This window comes from Acomys russatus, chromosome 32 (assembly GCF_903995435.1).
Source record: "Acomys russatus chromosome 32, mAcoRus1.1, whole genome shotgun sequence".
NCBI classification, from domain to species: domain Eukaryota; kingdom Metazoa; phylum Chordata; class Mammalia; order Rodentia; family Muridae; genus Acomys; species Acomys russatus.
In genome coordinates this window covers 526,934-547,444 of record NC_067168.1, presented here as the reverse complement: position 1 = coordinate 547,444, position 20,511 = coordinate 526,934, and the positions used below count along the sequence as shown (strand labels likewise).

Sequence of the window (20,511 nt, the reverse complement as noted above, 5' to 3'; positions counted from 1 at the left end):
AAGGTGAATAAGGCTGTTGTCAGCTTAACACCGTGATGTTTAGCAGTGTGCTTTAAAAATACAAGTATGAGCTGGGCATGGTGGTGCAATACCAGCACTCTGGAAAACAGAGGCAGGCAGATCCCTGTGAGTTCGAGGCCAGCCTGGTCTACAAAGTGAGTCCAGGACAGCCAATGCTATGCAGAAAAACCCTGTCTAGAAAAACAAAACAAAAGTGGAATCATGTACCACACCTGTGGTTATAGCACGTGAGAGGCGAAGATTGAGAATCTTTTAAGCCCAGGAAGCTAGGACCAGCTTGGTCAGCACAATGAGACCCAACCTCAAAACAAAATTATAGTAAACGTTACACAAACAAGTAACATTATCATTTTGTTCATTGTCATTGTTGAGTATAATACAATATCAGCACAGTAGGTATGCTGCGCCAATTTACCATTAAGCCCACGAATGTCACATTCTCTTAAGACATTAGGATGCTGCTTATGTCCCTGCCTGACTCATCATCATTGTGTATCTCATGACTGTCCCTTGGACAGCTCTGCTGAGCCAAAAGAGGAATTGGGAAAATGTTAATATTTTGTTTTGCCAAAAATTGTCTTTAATTTTAGACATCATAGTAGGTGAAGACCTCACTGAAAGTTTGATGTACATCTGAAATGGAGACGGCCTATTTCCTTGAGGTTGATGTGATTAGAAAGTGTTTCTAGTGTTCAGCATGGGACTAGCACTTAAGAGAAAGACATTCATTTCCTAAGTGTTTATTACCTATTATTTCCCATTTCATCTCATGTCTCACAGATAAAAAGGCCGAAGTTTAGAAAGAGCCACATAGTTCACCAGAGTTCATTGGATAGTTGCGAACACTAGTTGCAAATCTACATCTTTAAAATTGCTTCTAGATTCAGCAGTGCTCTTCTCACCACTGCCTGCATTTTTGCCCATGATGAAACTGTTCTCCATGCAACACTGTTAGTAGGTCAACTTAGTTTTGTGGCTGTTTCTTACATCTTTGCTGTAAAAGAAAACATAGCTGGTTTAAATTCAAGGTTGATTTGAAAGTCTTTCTTGGATTGACTTGCAATGTGTTGTACCTAAGTAAGCACAAGACTGTCTTTTTTCATACACTCTCACCTCTCAGGGATACAAGGCTCAACTTAGATGTATGCCTTGCATGACCGCAAGTGCTGCCTCAGCCAACGTGGTTGGGAAGCTCTGGTTTCCAGACGATGGTATCACTGTTAAACTAGCCTGCGTCTAGTTTATAGTACACAGAACAGATGACATGTTTTATTGCCCATTTGGACCTTTTGTGAAATCTAGAGAGGTGTCTGTAAATCATGTGCAAACTGACTTTTTCTTAAACTTTGTACAACTATAAAAAAGGAAAGGAAAAACAGAAGAGAAGCTAATTTTCTTTTTTAGATTTTTTTTTTTAAGTTCTGGTTTTCTAGTGTGTATTAAAGGGAGACAGTTGAGGAGTACACTGGCCTGAATCTGCATTTAATTCTTTCCTACTATAAGAGAACCATCAGTTTTCATATGAAAATCTGATCTTTTAAAGCAACAGTTGAGATAAATAATGTTTATAAATTGAAATAAGAGCATTAGAAATTGTTCTAATTTGAGTACTTAAGGCTAAATTATTTTCATAATTAATATTAAATGATTGCAAAAAATATAGTACTTGCTGATTAGCCACATTGCCAGATATGTCTTATGGATAGTGTCTTCACATGCCTGAGCTGTGTCTTTCAAATTAAATCAAAGCTTAGAAAGCTTAGGTGATTGATTCAAAAGTCACAATGTTAATGTCACTGACATGGAATTCTGCCTCACTCCAGAGCTCTTCCATATGGTCTGTGTTTTCTTGAATAGCTATATGTTCATGCTGCTAAACAAAGTTCAGTTTTACACTTACCTTTTTGAAGCATCGTTAACAGGCAGATTTTGAAAGCTTTTTCGTAGTCAGACAAGACATACCCTCTGGTTATAGCTGTGGACACTGTTGGATCATGCCTTCTTCCTTGCATGAGAGCAGTAACCATGCTTTCCTCTGGTTTCCCTTCTCTTTTGAATCGGTGTAGTACTCTATAGCATCTTTAGCTTTATTGCAGTAGCTGTAACAGTGCTGCATAAAAAGCAAATCTCTGTGTAAATCATTTCAGAAATTTGGAGAAGTGCTTTGCTTGTTTCCCTGTTATTTGAGAAAGATAATATATCACTTCAAATGGTATTGTTACTGTATTTGTGAAGCGGTGACTTCAACTCAAATATTAATTTTATATGTTTGATTCGTTGTTGGGTATTAAACACAGTGCATCCTAAACACATACTCTACCATTGAGCTTCAGCTCTCAGTCCCTTACTCACACTTCTGTTTAGCTGAAGGAGTGACGTTTTGTCCTTACTCCTCAGAGCCTGTTCATCCCTGGTTCTGACTAGCACATCTAGTTGCTGGCCGTCTCCTGAAGACAGTTGTTCTAGTGTAAGCTGTGTCAGGCCACCACGGAGGGTGTGGATTGATCGGGAGAAACCCTAGCATTCTTTCTAGTCACAGGTTTCATCTCTAGCCCAATAAAGGCTGCACGGTCCTTGACTATGATTTTTTATTTTTTTAAAGGTTAGATAAGCATTCAGAACAACTGTTTAAGTTTTGAATTTGGTGTTTTCCTAGGCTAACGCTGGTGGAGCTGAGCAAAGGTGGCAAGGTGTGCACACATCACCTTTGTTACAAAGATACACCTTTGTTACAAAATAGGCTTTGTGCTAGATGGTTTTGTCCAACGATGGGCTAATGTAATGTGAGTGATTTAACCTAGACAGGATAAAATATGATGTTTAGTAGACAGGATGTTAGTCGCTTTTATCTAGTAATATTTTTATTTACAGTGGGTTTGTCAGAATATAAACTTGTAAATCAGGAGCCTCTGTAGCAATTAAGGACCTGACATAAAATCTTAAGTAATTTGAAGTTTTGTATCTTTTTTTAAATCTAAGATATTTCCATTTGGAGAGAAGTCCTTTTTTGTTTTGTTTTTTAAAGTTGAATGGCACGTAATAATCTGCCAGTTAGATTACTTTTCCAGTTATCTCTTTGTGGAGTAATCATCATCATTGTATCTTCCTTTGGCTAATCACCAGACTCCTTTCCCACAAGGACTCCATTAAATATATTTTATTGTCTGCGTACATTTTTTCTTTTGATCTATAGAATATATTTATCACTATTAACATTATGTGGACAAAATATGATATTCATATCTATAAGAATGTAAATTCAAGTATATCTGAAATATAAACTAATTTGGTTTCTTATGGACTGCCTTCACAAGAGACTAAATGCTTATGGTATTAGCATAAAAACCACAAGTCAACTTTTAGGGTTGTCAGAAGGTTGGTTTAGACTCTGCTGCCTGCCTGTGTGAATCCTGCCTATGGTAATTGCTGTTCCTAATGGGTTCTAAGGAGCTGGGCAGTTCTAAACTACCCCCCGAATTAGGGAAATTTGCTGTTTAAGAGCAGATGCATGCCCAGCCTCATTTCACCAAGGATTTGACTGGCTTGTTTGCTTTCTTAGGCTGAAACATGTATTTTCTTTTTAAATTAGTTATCCTAGATGTCTCTGTCAGCAGACTCTTTGAGGAAAAGGAACAAACAGGAACTCCGTGCATGCTACATAATAAACCAAGGAACTCTGAGATGGTGGAGTTAGTTACAGAAGTGTTTGCTGAAAATTAACCTATTTGTCTTCTTATGTAATTATGAGCTATACAGAGCCACCCATCAAGCACTGGAACCATTGGAGGCAGACAAAGCCCATCATACAGTTATGGTTATTCCTGCTCACCTATTTGCAGTTGTTGTTGTTAGATTGTTTTAGAAGGATGCAGAGCCTTTTAATTCTTCATACAGAATTACCAACTAAGCCCACCCCACCGCCGCCTTTTCATTCTCCTTTGTCCTTAATCTCTCTAAACATACAGTCGCTTTGTGAACGATACCAGCCTTGCATGCCAACTTATGTGGCAGAATGAATCATGTTGCTGTTGGTTTCACTCTGCACAAAATAGCCATCTTAAATAGGAAGAAGTTTGTAGCTTCAGGTAGCTTCAGCTCTGCATGCCTTGCCTAGCCTGCCGTGTAAAGTCAGTTACTTCACTCCAAATAGTCCTGTATTAATATGCACAACATGACCATTTTCAGTAGAAGGTTATTAGAATGCTAGTTTGTATCCTCTAGTGAATGAAATGATGTGTGATTATGAAGTCATCAGGCATGGACCAGTAAGACTCCAGAGAGCCTGCCCCCTCCGAGGTCCTCAGGGTGCCATTGATTGGTGGCCATGTGTTTGTGCCCGATAGACTGTGAAATGGTGTGTTGCTACACGGCTGTGTTGCACCTGCGCCCCACCGAGGTGATTGATTGGTTTGGTCATGTGGAATGTTCCCATCTGGTCTGCAGTAATGTGTTTTTTTTTTTTTTTTTTTTTCCCCCAACTGTGAATAGCAAGTACTGGCTGGATAGTTACAGCAAACCATTTCAGGAGCTAAATAATCCTTTTCCTCTGAGCACAAGTCAGGATGTGAAGGAGTTTGTTTTTGCTAACCTTGTTTTATGAATAGCAATTCTCCATCACATTCTTGCCCCTCTCCCTAGGATGTTACATGCCTCTTTCTTTGAACAGATTTCTGTCTCCTCACACTAGATTAAAATACACTTTACATATTTATCGTTTGTATAAATTAAAGCAGATTCAGTTCTTTGCTGCTTGTTTTCCTAACAATGCCACTTTAGGTGGCTTTCAAATTTTTTTTTTTTCTAGAGACAGTTTCTGTGATCGTAATTGGATTATCAAAGTACTGATGTATTTTAAGCCTTCATTTAGCCCCACAAAAGTAGTGCTTTATTTATCGAAAACTACTGATGTTGCAGTTTAAATGTCAAGAAATTATTTATTAGGTTCTTTTAAAAAAAAGATTCTATAGTTATGTTGGGCGGTCTTGTTTGATATTTCTTAATCTTAGTCCTTTTTCATAATTGATCTATTCATTCCACCTAATGACTAATTACATATCAGAGCACATCATCAGCCACATTCATCATAGTAGAATGTAATAATCAATGACATTTCAACAAAGGAAAAAATAAATATGCAAATAAGGCCTCATTAACATTTGCATGAGTTGTTTGAATAATCACGTTGCTGACAAGGCTGTAATTAACAGAAATTGATGCTGAGTTCAGTATTTGATAGTGTGTTTTCTCAGCGTTTTATTGTTGTCACTGCGGGGGCTGAGATGAAGTTCTGCTCTACTTGTACCTTGACTGGAGTTGATGTGCTGGGCTGTGCCCAGTACCAAAGGCTTCTGGGAACCCTTGATTTTCTGTGACCTGCACTTAATGCATATAAAGATACTTTACTTAAATTACATTTTTTCTGGTGCTTTTTTTTGTTTTTTAAATAGCGCTCAGTTACATTTTAGCAATTATGAAACAAGTGTAGAAAAAACAAATATGAAAATTTAGGCTTTTATTGTTTTGCCAGAACTGATTTATCTGAATCAGATTCTACTAAAAATTTAAGGTTTAGTTTTGCTCATACCATGGAAAATTGCTGTCATTAAATTTTTTCCCTCTTAAGTCTGCCCCAGTAGATCACTCTGGAGAGGTTGGTGTGCTTACTGTAATTGAAAATCACTTGCTTAGGCCAACAGCAACAATGACAAAAGCCTAATTATAAAATGTACAGTTTGAGGGTAGGGGGTGCGGTTTTTTTTTTTTTTTTTTAAATAATACTGCTCCCCACATTTCTCCTCCTTTTCCTGTACGGTTTCCTGTTTTTGTCATGGATATTAACTGAAATGTGCTAAACACAATAAAGCTGTTTATGTCAGTTTTTTGGATGACTGCAAGTGCTGATTATAACAAGTTTAAGGAATTTCCTTTGTTGAATGTGTACCCGTGCCATATGGCTCAACATGGAACATTAACTTGACAGGGATAATGGATTGTGGTGTATGGAGACAATTTCGCCTGCAGCTTTACTATAACTCATTCTGGTTGGGGATCACAGGTTTCTAGTATGGGATGGAGCAAACATCCAGATGGATTTATTTTACATAAAAGAGTTGCATTTCTTTTTATTTCCTTTCTGTAATTGGAAAAAGGTTGGTTTTTTTTTTTTTTAAGAAGCAAAATATTAAGAATGGAAGATTTTTTTTAAAAAGCCTGGATTTTATGTAATCTTTTTGTAAAATGATTTGAAAAAGATTATTTCTGTGTATTTAGTGCATTCATTTTTAAAGCAGGTTTACATAAGCTTATGGCACTCTTCTGAGTGTAGAGTGGAACTCCCTCCCCTTAATGTTGGCGTGCGCCAGGACTGGGCACAGGAGTCGGTGTCCTTACTGATGTTCTTTAGTAATGACTTTCCCAAGGTGATATCGTTTGTAAGTTTTTAAGAAGTTTCTCTCTTTCTGGGTAATGATGTTTTACAAATCATAACAAAGTTTATTGGTTTTGTTAACAGTAATGGAACAGAACTGCTTACTCTTGGCTCCTTGGTTCTTTCTGTATCCCTGTGAGAGTCTCTTCAATTTATTGAATGAGAATAAGAAAACCAAAACTAACTCCAGAAATCAGTAAATGTAACCAAGCGTTAGCTACTGCTCTGCTGTGGGTGCTAGGAGCTAACATGGAGTTTAGGTCAGAGGGAAAGAAATGCAGAGATGCAGAACATGTTCTTCGTTATACGGTCTTCTAAGAAATTGTAAACAGATGAAATTTAGAACTGACAATACTTTATTAAATAAACTATGGACAGTTCTACACTGTGTAAATTAAATCTTGATGCTGTGTGTGTGTGTGTGTGCGCGCGTGCTTTCTTTTTCAACACTGTAGGTTGAACATACTTTTGTGTGCTTTAAGAAAGTAGTCTATTAGTGAACCCCAACTTTGGTTTGTGGAGACAGAACTTTGTGCTCATACATTTTCCTAAGTGGTAGGATCTGAGGTGTGTGCTTCACGCCCTGCTGATCTTGTGTGTGTTAGTCGCCTTCCACGGCCATATTAAACTGCAGCTTCCACATCACTACCATTGTTCAAGGTTCACTTTAGTTCCTGGGACATTCATGGTTTCTAGTATAGTGCCTCCTAATATATAAGAATGAAATAGAAAATTGGCCCTCAAAGAAGCAGTAATAATTTTAGAGATGATTTTACATTCACTTCTGCATTTTATAGTACTTTTTGTAACACAATCTGTAGCATGCTCTCATCAACAAAATGCTCTTCATATGTTAAAAAAATAATTTAAAGTGTGTGCGTGTGCACACATGCATGCACATACCCATGCATTATACAAACAGAGTACGTGTATGGAGACCTTAGAACAACCTGATGGTTTCTGTTCTCTCCTTTCTTCACATGGGTTCCAGGTACCACGCCCATGTCTTACTCCTCACACAGATGTCTTCTCCTCTGAGCCTTCTTGGTGACATATTTGTTGATTCTGTGACTTACAAAGACTGTATGACTGGATGGACAGGGAGATGTGATGTTTTCTCCACTGTTAAAAAAATTTGATACTTAGGTATAAAGCACTTATTATTTTGAAAAAAAATGTACAAAAGCCTATAAAAGTTTTCTTTGTTCTTTTTAGATTGGCAGAGCTTGTAATTCTGAGACACTGTTTCTCCTGTGACTATAAAGTATTCTGTGATGAGGAGGAGCTGACCTAAAGACACTACCAATTGTGATTTTTCTTCCCATTTCCTTGCCTGGCTTGGTCAGCACTCTCCTTGGTAGCCCTCCATCAAAGATAACACAGGTGGAGAAAGAGACTTTACAATTTTTTTTTTTTTAACTTGTTACCATAAGAGTATTGTGAAACATTTTCATAAGATTGGACTTCGCGATATGTATGCCGGAAGTGAGACCAGTCTTACCTGAAGAGCACTGCTTTTCGGGATTATCTTAACATTCTTTCTCTGGAAGGAGAGTCAGGACTGGCTCTCTATAAATCAGATCCCACAAGAATCTTTCCCTAATTTGGAATGAGCCTTCTATTTTCTAACCTTTCCTGCCTTATAAAAGCCTTTGGGAGGCAGTACAAGCCGGGTTGCCTAGAAGTCAAGTGCAGACCGGCTTTGCTAGTGCTGCTTCTGTGCACTAGGGCCTCCTATTAACCAGGACTGACTCACATTTGCATCAAAAGTGTAAGGCTTTGGGATGTTTTGAACAACTATGCTGCCAGTTGTAGGATAAGGGCATTATCTGCTTTTTAGAAATGACTTCCTTTCAGGATTTGATTTACAGACTTGGGATAAAGGACTGAGGTACAATTAGAAAAGGCCTAACCATTGGGGCTAATAGACAAGCAAAGGTAGGCGGATCTCTAAGTTCAAGGACAGCTTGGTCTACATAATCAGTTTCAGGACAGCCAGAACTACATAGTATGCAACCTTGTCTCAAAATTAAAAAATAAAAAGTGTGAGAAAGAAGAAAGAGTGGATATAGTGATCATGATACATTTTTTTCATCTGTGTAATTGCTTTAAAAAAAATCTTAAAAGAGGGGCTGGAGAGACGGCTCAGTGGTTAAGAGCACCACCTGCTCTTCCAGAGGTCCTGAGTTCAATTTCCAGCAACCACATGGTCGCTCACAACCATCTACAATGTGATCTGATGCCTTCTTTGGCAGATAAAACACTCATATACAATAAATAAAATAAATAAATCTTTTTTAAAAATCTTAAAATAGTGGATTAGTTACAGTTTTGGTCTACACTTATAGAGAAAATATACTTATCCTGATATTTAGAGGACAGATATTCAAATACTTTGCTGGGATACACCAACATGAATCAAGTGATAACATCCAAAAGCATGTTTTTAATTTGTTTTCAATGAGTATCTTAATGTTTACTTCAGAAACTGCAAGTTACAATAACCCAAATAAAGACTGTATACTTACTGACCATCGTCAGAGCAGAGCCCACAGTAACACTCACAAAGCATTTCTGCAGGTCCTATGTCTTCACATCCAATCAACTGTAAGTTTGAAAATCCTCAGGGAAAAAAAAGGTAACAGCACAAATCAATACAGTTAAACAGTATAACAACCATGTATTATAAGGAGTCTAGAAATTATTATTATTTAAATGTAGGGATATGTCTGGATGAGACCTAATAGGCTGTGGCCATATGGGGAGGAGGAGGTCCCGTTCTGTCAGAGGTCTAGGGGAGGGGAATAGGGCAAGGGAGGGAGGGAGGGGGAAATGGGAAGATACAAATGAGGGGATAATATTCAGGATGTAGTCTGAATAAATTGTAATAAAAATACGTGTAGGCAGGTGTAGGGCAATTCTGTGTAAATGCTATGCTGGATTTTTAAGACACTTGAACGTTTTGGTATCCCTGGGTGGTCTTAGAGCCAGGACCTAGGGTTACCTGAATAATAGAAGCCATGTCACCACAGAAAGGTAGCACATAGTCTTTCACTTACCTAAAAGCAGTTCATCCCTTCAAAAACTGAAGAAAATTGCCATGCTATCCACCAACTGTACTTAAAAAGAGGGCCAGGAATAAACTTTCATGGTCTGATATTCTTGGCATTCTTTATTATTGTAATAAAATCACTGTTCACAATTAGCCAAATGACCAAACAAGTGTCCACTAATGATACACAAATACAGTAGTCATGCAAAGGAATGTTAATGTGCCCTACACCTGCCTTATGTGAAGGACCGTGTGCTAACTTGAATGAATATGCCTGAAATAAAACAAACATTATAAGACAGATTCTATATAGTTCTGCCTATAAGGACTCAAGATGCCAGGACGCTCTGCTTCAGAGTGGTAGAATGTACATTAGATGTTTGGGGATAAGGGTGGAGAAGAAAAGTAGGCAGTTATTTGATAGTTTTTTGTTTGTTTTTTAAGCAGCGGACTCTGAGGTTGGTCTTTCCATGATGTCAGTGCATTTAATCTTTCAGAATGGTTAGGATCCTTGTGTTATATGTGTGCTGCACATACTGAGAGAACTACTGAAGCGAGGGTACTTTTAACCAGCAGTTACTTATGTATTTATCATTTGTTGTCTATGTGTTGATGTAGGTGGTACAATATGTGCGTGGAGGTCAGAGGTTAACTCTGGGAACTGGTTCTCTCCTTCCATCACATAGTTTCTGGAGATTGAATTCAGAGCACCAGGATTTGGAAATTGGATCAAGGCCTGTCTTTAATATATGGTATAATTTGAGTTCCAGCTTATCTTTTTCAGTTAACCCATGTCTATATAAAAATCACAATGGCAACATAATTGCAGCCTAAGCAAGAAACAGAGTCTGTAAAGGCACAGTAAAACCTAAATGCTTGTGGACTGGCTGTGTGCTTTTATCACAGCCTTTTACCTGACTTTGGCGTTTATCCAGCCATTGGGTGATGCTGTTAGTCTGAGTCCTTGATCTACTCAGCTTAGTTTTGAAATGCAAAACTACCTTTTCACATTTATATTTCTTTAGTTTGTTTCTTGTAGTTTTATAATCATACAGTTAGATTTTTGAGCTAATAAAATGTTCTCCTGTGCCTCAGCTGGGGTACAGGCATTAAGAGAACAGCTTCTATGTCAAGAACGTGGTGCCTTGTGTCGTGATGGTCACTTGCTGTTGTCCAGAGAGAACAGAAGAGCATCAGTGCATCTGCTGGGTTAGTTTATCTACTGTTACATTTTTTTCCAGTCTTTTTCATAAACTGGAATCCTGTAATGTTTTTCCACTTAGTATTGTAATAGACTGAATATGTTTCAAAAATTCATATGTTGAAGCCTAACCCCCAGTGTGATGATTTTTTTTATAAGTGGACGCCTTCATGAAGTGAACTGAACATGAGGCTGCCTCTGGACCTTATAAAATAGACCCCAGGAAACTTCCTTGTTCCTTTCTGGTGAAAAGACAGCCATCGGTGAACCTGGAACCAGCCCCCTAGACAGCAAATCTGCAGTGTAGAACTTGAGCTCCCTACCTTCCAGAGTCGTGAGAAATCAATGCTTGCTGATACGCAGCCAGAAGGCAATTGGAGAATAAGCATGGCCCATGAGTGTGACTTTGAAAACCTTCCCCCAGTGGCCCATCATGCAGATAACAGTGCTGCTTTCTCACCTATTTCTGAATCATTTAAATCATTTATTAGCAATTTAATATTAACTGTTCTGTATATAAGGCTTATTATCTGTCTTGATTTCTAAAAATTACATTGCTTGTTTCAAATTTAAAGGTTCTGTAGTATATCATGTGGTGTTTACAGATTCCGACATATGAAATTATTCATTATTTCTCCCTAGGATTTGGGTTTGGGAAGTACCCAGTGCTTAACATTGAACAGATGCAGAGTTGCCATCTCTGAATCCGGGTGCTCAGCCTCTTCTGTACCTGCTTGGTTGGTCTCTCATTTATGCAGCATTTCTCCAGGTCTCTCTCCTTCCCAGCTTTCCCTGCCTTGTGTCTGCCTCTTATGAAGTGGCACAAGTAGTCTTTTTCTACCAGTTGTTGCTTTTCTAATTCTCTTTAAAGACATTGAACCACTTAAAGAAAGTGGTAGGTACTCTACAGTAGCCCTGAACAGAACATATTGGCATAATTTCATGGAGCCCTTATTCTCCACTGTTATGTGCATTGTGCTGTGTTTTTCCAACTAGGTTGGAGGTAAATTGCTCAGCCTATCAACAGATACACATTTTACATGAACCAAAAAGGAGATCACCAAGTATTATGAAAATCAAATACTAAGAGTTAGGAGTAACTTTTTTTAAAGGCTCATTATCTAGCAATCCTATGGTATTTTAATCTTTTATTCAGTAAATATTTATAGGTAACATGCAGTATGCTAAGGACTGGGGATCCAAAGAGAGCAGTGTAGGTAAGGCTTTGCATGCATAGACGTTATGTCTAATAAAGCTGTCCATTACTTTGGGCTTTCTGATCTCAATGTGCTACATAATGATAATAGCACACATTAGCCATTTCTTTAGGACAGATATTAGGCTAAGTATTGGATATACTAAGTTCATATAGTCCAATGATAAAGACATGATTCATTTCATTTTACAGTTGAGACATCCGAGGCTAAGGTAATGATTTACACAGGACTGAACACTTCATATAATAAATCCCCATTCTGTGTGATTTCTCCAGTCGCAATTTTAGTATTTTGTGACTTCTGACTCCAAGTCCAGTCTTTCTTCTTTGTTCTCTGTAGCTTTATGTCTCTGTCTGTGCTGTGCTCAAAGGTAGGTCTTCTCTCTTATGAGAAATATCCAGCCTGTGCTTATCTTTGTTCAAATGTTTTTTATGGTACTTAAAAAAAAATATCTTTCCCCCCAAAATTTTCCTACTTCTGCCTAGATAATTTACGTCACACACAACTATAAGATGTAACCATTCTCCCCACCTCACCCTCCCAGAAGTCTTCTCTGGTAGATGCATCCCATTATTTTAGATGTCTTTAAAGTCTTTAGTGTCTCAGACACTATTGGTAAACAAAATTTAGGTTGTTTGTAGGTTTTGTTTTGGTGTGTGTGTATATGTGTGTGTTTACTATAGTCCCAGAAAATGCTTCACTTTCTCGAGATAGAAAAGGTAGAAAGGGTTTGGGGAGGTTGCTCAGCCATTAAAAATGCTTGCATGCAAAGACTAGAGTTTGGATTCCAGAACCCACATAAATGCAGAGGATCGTGGCTCACTTGTGTTTCCAACCTTAGAAAATGAAGATTGGAGATCCTCAGAACAAGTTAGCTTAGCTAGACTAGCCAAAAAAAATAATGAGCTCCAGGTAGCAACTAGTAATTGGTTATATGCAGCGGAATTGATCAAGTAATAAAAATATATTACAGATAGGTGGTTAGTATCTTTACTTTGGAGCAGAAAATTATAAATATGGAAGAAAAAACTAGAAGAAATCTTACAATATTGGATGGAGATATTAGTTTGAATTCATAGTTCAGAATACATTGTGAGAAACAAATACAGGTATAAATGTGGTGTGGAGGTCTGGATATACACCATATGTCACCCACCACTCGCAGAGTCTCAGTTCTGTTGCCTGTGTCTGAGTTGAGCTTCTACATACCATTCTCCAGCAAGAGGAACCAGCATTCCACAGAAAAGGCAGAAGAGTAAGAGTTGAGCAAGGAGCATCCTTTGCTGTGAGATGAGGTGTGCTCAAAGAATGACGACACTTGTTAGGGCTGGAAGCCACTGGTCTCATACACTTTGAAAGGCAAATTAAATAATAACTATAGATTTATAATCTTCTGTATAAAATAGCTGCCATGGTGATATAAGTTCAGAGCTTTATGAGAAACAGGATTCTTACCTTTCCATGAAATACTTACAAGTTATAGTTGGACAAGGTAGTTTTTCAGTTGGGAAACACTGGCAGATAAGATATTGATGCACTGACTGCTAATAATCCAGATTTACATGCCACCTGACAGAATAAATGGAACAAGTCCCATCATCTCAATTATGTGTGGCCTGAGCTACTCTGGAAGAAAGCTCTGACCAATTGAGGGGTGCTGTGGCCTGTCAGAGCAAAGCAGCAGCAGTTAAGGCCATATAAGAGAGCTGCAGATAGTGCGCAACACTCTTCCTAAAGAGTTAGTACAGGACCATTCAGAGCAACTGCTGAGGGGTAAAAGCAGTAAATATGTAAAGGTTAGTTAGATCATTTTGGCCTGTTGTACATTACACATGAATGTATACACACTGAAGGTGTTTGCAGACAGAATTTTGTCTACAGCTGACTTTAAAAATAGTCCAGAAAGAAAATTTCCCTTTTATTTGTAACTTTTTTGTAAGTTTAGGACTTTCTAAAATTAAAACAGCAACCAAAAGGATTGTTTTGAACCTGAATGAGTTTTGAGGATTTATGTTCAGAGCTGGAGAAACAAAAGAGCTTGCCCACTTGATATCTGAGTACAGATCCCTAGGACCCATAGAGATGCTTGGTGTGGTGGAAGGTGGAAGCCACCTCAGCACTTGGGGTGGGGGTGGGGAGGTAAGAAGGACTTTGGAACTCGATGGCCCACCAGAATAGCTGAATTGGTTACCTCCAGATTTCAATGTATGTCCTTATCTCAAACATGTGATGGAAGGTGATAAAATACCTAACATTAGCTTGGCCACCATATACATGCACGTACACAAACACACAAGTGCACAATCACCACCAAAAATACATAACAAATAAATTTAATAAAAATAATTTTATGTTCATGTATAAGGAGAAAAAAATATTCCTCTCCTACTGCTAGAGCCTTGTAACTAGCCTAGCTAAAGACAGAGTAACAAGAGAAACAAAAGGTAACTGATACGTATCACACTGCCACTTGTGCATCCAGAGACAGTAATGCAAAGGGACGGCTAGAGCTGACTTGCTAAAGGGAAGAAAAGACACTTAGGGACGCAGATGACCTTATTTGAGTGTAGTGCCTGTCTTTAAGAAAATATTAGGATTTTTCTTATGGAAGACTTCTGAGAGATTCTGCTTTTAAATAGATAAAAGGATTTCAAGAACTCACACCTTTAACACAAAATGATTGTGGCAGGGTCTTAGCCACCCTGTCCTTAAACACTGAAGTCTTTCCACAGCGTCCCAAGTGCTAGGATTACATGTGTGTATCCTACTTGTACAACGTACTTTCTACGCTGCTATGACCCACTTTGATGCTGTGTCCCAGACCACTTTCAGTGCTCCGGGAAGTTGCCCTCAAGCTCCTGAACTTGACTGTAGTGGTGATGTTACTTTCAGGACTTGGGATTGTCTGAATGGAGAGTTCGTGTCTGACTAGGTGACAGCTTACATGCTGGGACCAAATCAAATTGGGGTAGTGGCAGTTGTTGGTGAAAATGAAGGAATAGGGTATGAGTCATGTCCTAAGGGTTGTCTTTGAGGTATGAAAATGTCTAAATGGAAACTAAGGGGGAAGTAGATGGTATTTAGTGCACAGAGACTCAGATTCTGGCCAGAATTGTTGGTATTCCTCAGCTTACTTGCAAATACCTTAATGACATAGTTCTACTTTATTTTTTAGTATACATTTATTTGAAAAAAGAGGGTTAAGCATGTGCTCTGTGCATTATTGTTTGTTCCATTGTTCCATGCTTATTCTGTAAACAAATAGCATGTCCAACTACATAGGGAACTAACACTCTTAACTGTAGATGATCTGTTTACCAGAACTTGTGTTCATGGTGTCTGTTTGTAACGATGATTGGTTAAATGACCTTTCACACACTATGCCACTCTGCACACATGAATTAGCTTAAAGATTTTGGCATACCTGTTAGGAATATATTATGTGTTTTTTAATTGCTTTTTCTTATAAAACATCTTACTGAAAACAAAAATATAAACGATTTAAGAGAAAATAAGAACATTTCTGTAGTGTCACCAAAGACAGACTGTTCCTTACTCCTTGACATTCAAGGTTTAGAGATGACAGATACCATGCAGGGGATCCTGTGTCTTGTCTCATTCCAAGTCTGTCACTTCTCCCATTTGAAAATCTGCCCATTTGTTTAATGTTTTAAGTATGCACTACCTTTTTCTCATACTGATATTTCTCTGATTGACAAGGAGGTTTGACACTTCATGTGAACATGTGAACTGGCATGTGAACATGTTGTGTATTCTAAGCTCAGTTTGCTGGTCATTGGGAACTTACACATCTTCCCCTGTGAGTTACACTGTGGGGAGTAGTAAAGTAAGTCGTCAAAACTGGTCAGCATGCGACACATAGTAGACACAAGCTTAAGTCTAGAAGGAAGAATATTACAATACAGGGCAAAAAGAAAAGTGCTCAGAAGAAAGAAAGGATGTGTTTTCTTCTGCTTTACCTGATCAGTAATAAATGGAGTTTGTCTTTGGAACTTCCCTGTCCTAGTGTCTGCAGCCCCTTTTGTCCTGTCTGTGCCTGTAAGCAGTTTCTACGTGCCCTGTAAGGCCATGCTGCCTTGTGTCTCCCAGCTTGTTTCCTTCATACTTAACTTTATCTCTAATTGTTTCTTCAGTGGAATTAGCCTCAACTGATGTTCAGAGTATCAGTACATTAATGAGCAGCGGGAGGGTCAGGGCCCCAGTCTTAGCAGTCTGCTCAGCCTCTGCCAACCAAGTGACCTGGATAGTTTAGTAACCTGAGTGACTCTTAGTCATTTTCTTTCTCTTTTCTTTTCTCTTAGTTGAGTCAAGGCTTCTTTATGTTCTGGTGTTTTGGAACTCGCTCTGTAGACCAGGCTGGCTTCACACTCATAGAGCTACCTGCCTCTGCCTCCTGAGTGTTGGGATAAAGACCTGTGCTACTAATGTGCACAAATACACACACACACACACACACACACACACACACACACACACAATGAGTTTAGTGATAATGTGGTATCAATTGAAACAATGTATATTAAATATGATTTGGATGTATAATAAGTACATATTCTATGTGTGTATTGTTGAAAGGGGCCAGTTTCATCATTTTTGTGTATCTTAAAACGTTTCTTGATTATCAAAATAGCAGAATTTTAGTGGTTATTTCAGAGATAGGGTAAAGAGAGTTGGGATAGGTAGGGGATACATAGTAGCAAGAGGACAGGTCAGAGATGCTTCCCAAAGCTGTGGGCATCCTCCCCCTCGCCCCTTCTCCTCCTCCTCCTCCTCCTCCTCCTCCTCCTGCTCCTGCTCCTCCTCCTCCTCCTGCTCCTCCTCCTCCTCCTCCTCCTCCTCCTCTTCCTCCTCTAAGTCCACCCTTCTGAGAGACTGAGACAGGAGGACTGCAAGCTCAAGGCTGCTGGCTTGCAGAGTTTGTTGTTCTAGGCAGCTTAATAACACCTTTTCTTAAAACAGTTACAAGAGTGGGTATAGAACACAGTGCAGGGTACTTACCAAGCAGGTGTGAGATCCTGGGTTCAGACCCCTTCCTGGCTCTGTCCTGTCTGATGTTTGGCGTGGACTGTGAGGTCATTGAGTTTAGAGTATGCTTCTCCAATTTTAATGATCATAAAACACCTGCAGATCTTGTAAAGATCGACTTCTAGTTTAGAGTTTCTGAGTTAGACCTGGGACTCTGGTGGCTTACAGGAGTTAGTCTGGGTGTTATGCTTAAAATAGGATTGAAGCATGAGCAGTAAACTTAAAGAATGATTTGCTAGTATGGATACCTCTTACATTTATATTCCCCTCTTAGTATGAACTGGCTTTCATATAAATAAAGCTCAGAGCTTTTTGTTGCCCATATAACACAGCACGATAACCCTTAACTAGTGTCCCACAGTTACAGAAGAACCAGTACCAAAGGAAAAGATAGTCACAGATTTCTCTTTTTATTTTTAAAGCTTGGTCAGTGTGTCTTACTGTTAAATGAAGTTAAATAAAATTTAATACTAAATCTATAAATATATTACATAATATTTTCTTGACATTGTAGAGAACTCTTATTAAAACAACATACTTAACAGCTACTATATTTATAATAAGTTTAATAAATTTGCATTTTAACTTAGAATAACTGTTAATTATCAAGTTCTCTTAACTTATATGACATTTAAAAACAAAACAAAACATTTTTTAAGCCAAAGTTTAGAACCGTAAGTCATACAGAATTTAGTTAAGGAAGAAATACCAAGACACAAGAGGGCACTGTTTTCCCATAATCTGAATGAATTTTACCTAGGTTTTGGGTTACTGTAAATGTTCTTCTTTATCCAAATCTTGTCTTCTTGATAATCATATAAGCTAAAATATTGCTTGTCCAAAGCTACAATACTCAAACCTACTTTAATCTTTCCTAGTTTACAAATCAACCATGCCAATAGCAAAATGCTGAACCTTTTCATGGTTTTTTGTTTTGTTTTGTTTTTGTTTTTGAGTAGAAAAAGAAAAGCAGACTTTATTTCCTGTAACACTAAAGCATATATTCACAAAGTGCTCCAGTTACTCAGATCTACAACCCCAGTCACTACCTTCATGCTCACTGAGAAGTAGTCAGCTGGCAGAGTCCACTGTGAGACTCCAACTAGCGAACAACATGGCTATGTATAATATATGAACTTAGTAGGTTAGTCTCGGATATTTACCAAGTTTATAACAATTACTAACTCCAGTGGCTTATAGTGACAGTAATATGAACACCTAATTTCAGTCAATGTTCTATTCACTGCAAACATGAAACTTCTTAAAGGTAGTGTGGGCTCCGGTCCAGTGACGACCATGACCGCTGGCACAGGGCAGGCTCGGACAGGCGGCAACTATACACATTCTGAGGGCACTGTCATTTCCAACTTTTCTGTGCATACTTGTCTCATAATGCAATACCAATCATTTTTTCAAATAAGTAGAAAAACAAGATGAATACATTTTTCAATGTCATTTGGAAATAACTCTTAAATAAAAAAGAAGTTCCTCATGCTTGTTAAATCAGTAGAGGTGGCTTCAACTGTCTGGCTGCACGTACAGTTCCTGCCAGTCTTTGTGCCTTCTTACAGTGTGGCACAGACACCCCAGCATTTTATGAGAAACCTCACCAAGTATAAGTCTGCACTTAAATTCTGCAGACACTGAAATAAGAAACCAAAGTATGATCACTCAACAGCAGCACTGGCATCTGTGAATTATTGTAAATACTCGTACATGTGCATATAAATCAAACTAAGCTTTTGGGGGAGATAGTAAATTAACACACTGTCTTTTTCATGTCTATTCAGCGCTGCCTAGGGTCAGGCGAAAAGATTAATATTACTAACAAGAAGAGTCCAACTATCATAAGGATGACAATTTCTAAGTAGTTACAACAACTTCACAAAGGTAGGCAGTACAGTTTGCTGCACAGTTGACTCCTGTAGTGTAAAATCACTGCTAGTCTGAGGGATGCTCCATAAGCAATTAACACAAATATAAACAGGGACAAGCTCCTACTAACCACTACTTGACTGCTGTAGTTCTGGGAGAGCACTAGGGGAAACAAGAAGGGGCGGGTGTCCACGGGCGCACCATGGATGCGCCTTATCGTCACCAGCACACAGTTAATAATCCACTGTCATGAGAAAGGTAATGTTTCCAAGTACACTGACCTAGAGTAGACTTTCTGTAGCAGAGTGAGATTATTTAAGTATTAGTAACACCTCCTTGAATTCTCTGAACATACACATAATCTGTTATGCATATCAAAAGCTATAAATAGACCTTTTAAACACTTTAATCTCATTTTGGAAAAGTTAACAGTACGGATAGAATACTACTGAATTTTGTAAACTATCAAAACCTAGGGGTGAAACCAAAGAAACTATTATGTCTGTAGTAAGTGGCTTCTGGGAAAGACAAGTTCATTCTTTCATAGGTTTGAAAGGATTGTGATCCAATGATTGTTTAGCAGCAGTTTTACCAAACTATAAATTCTTATATTAATGGCATTATAAACAGATAATACTAAACTTATTTTAAAACCATGAGTGTTACACCAGTGAGTTTACAGCTCATTAATAACTTAAAATGTATTTCTCATTTTAAAAGGCAACGCATAGCACACAAAACCTATACTAAACAAATAAGCTATAATATGGGTATATGATTGATGTGTCTAAAATCATATATATACACATATATATGTATATTTACACAGTACATAATGTTAATTATGTGCTCAGTACATTGTTCTACACGATTCCCTTCATGCTTCACTTCCCCAGAAGCTGGATTCTGAACTTCCTCTTCTAAAACTGGTACAATCAGGCTATCCTTCAACATCAGATTATATTTCATCACCAATTTAGTAAACCGACGACGTAAAAATGTTTAATTTTCCTATTCATCAAATATCTGCCAGTGGTGAGAACAGGCGTGTGAAGATATTATAGGAATCCTACGGCACACTGATCCTAGCTTTGCTACAGATGATTCTTTCATGCTGACCCTGCTGGGAAAATATTTATTGCTATTCAGGAGACATGCGACACCATCAGGGGTGTGTCTCATATCGTCTGTGTCAGGACACTCATGGAGTTTTATGAGCTGCACAAAGAAAAATCCATTGTTCAGTTGCTGTCATTTGATTACACATATCTGGATGGCATTCACTCTGAAGTTTAACAGCAAGCCCATTTAGTTCAAGGCAGAATTGCCTTAAATGTTCATACTTCTGTACACCTTCATCTTGGCCTTCAGGTGGTTCAAGAATTTTGTCAGTATTGGAGCAGTCTGCCCTTATGATCTGTTGAATATACTGCAGAACAGCAAGTGTACTGTCCATTTTATCAAGTGATTCATCAGGCCAATTGTAGAAATCCTGTGCCTTCATGCCCAGCCTGTTCTCAGCACTGCCATCCCCTCTGCCGTGAGTCTAGTGCTAGAGTCTGGGCGGCTGGTGTCGATACTGGGATCTCTTTTCATGTATTTAAATGAGCTTGGGAAAGGCGGAGGACTTTCAGGCTGGAGGTGGTCAGCACACTCAGCTGCTGTTGTTTGG

General features: G+C 38.3%; 1 protein-coding gene and 1 pseudogene across 6 annotated transcripts in view; one reads left to right on the top strand and one right to left on the bottom strand.

The window, feature by feature from the left end:
* Tcf12 (transcription factor 12) overlaps window positions 1–20,511 on the top strand; it is a 259,675-nt gene that overhangs the window by 133,782 nt on the left and 105,382 nt on the right. The window lies entirely within an intron of this gene.
* LOC127184298 (MOB-like protein phocein) lies at window positions 18,483–20,349 on the bottom strand (annotated as a pseudogene).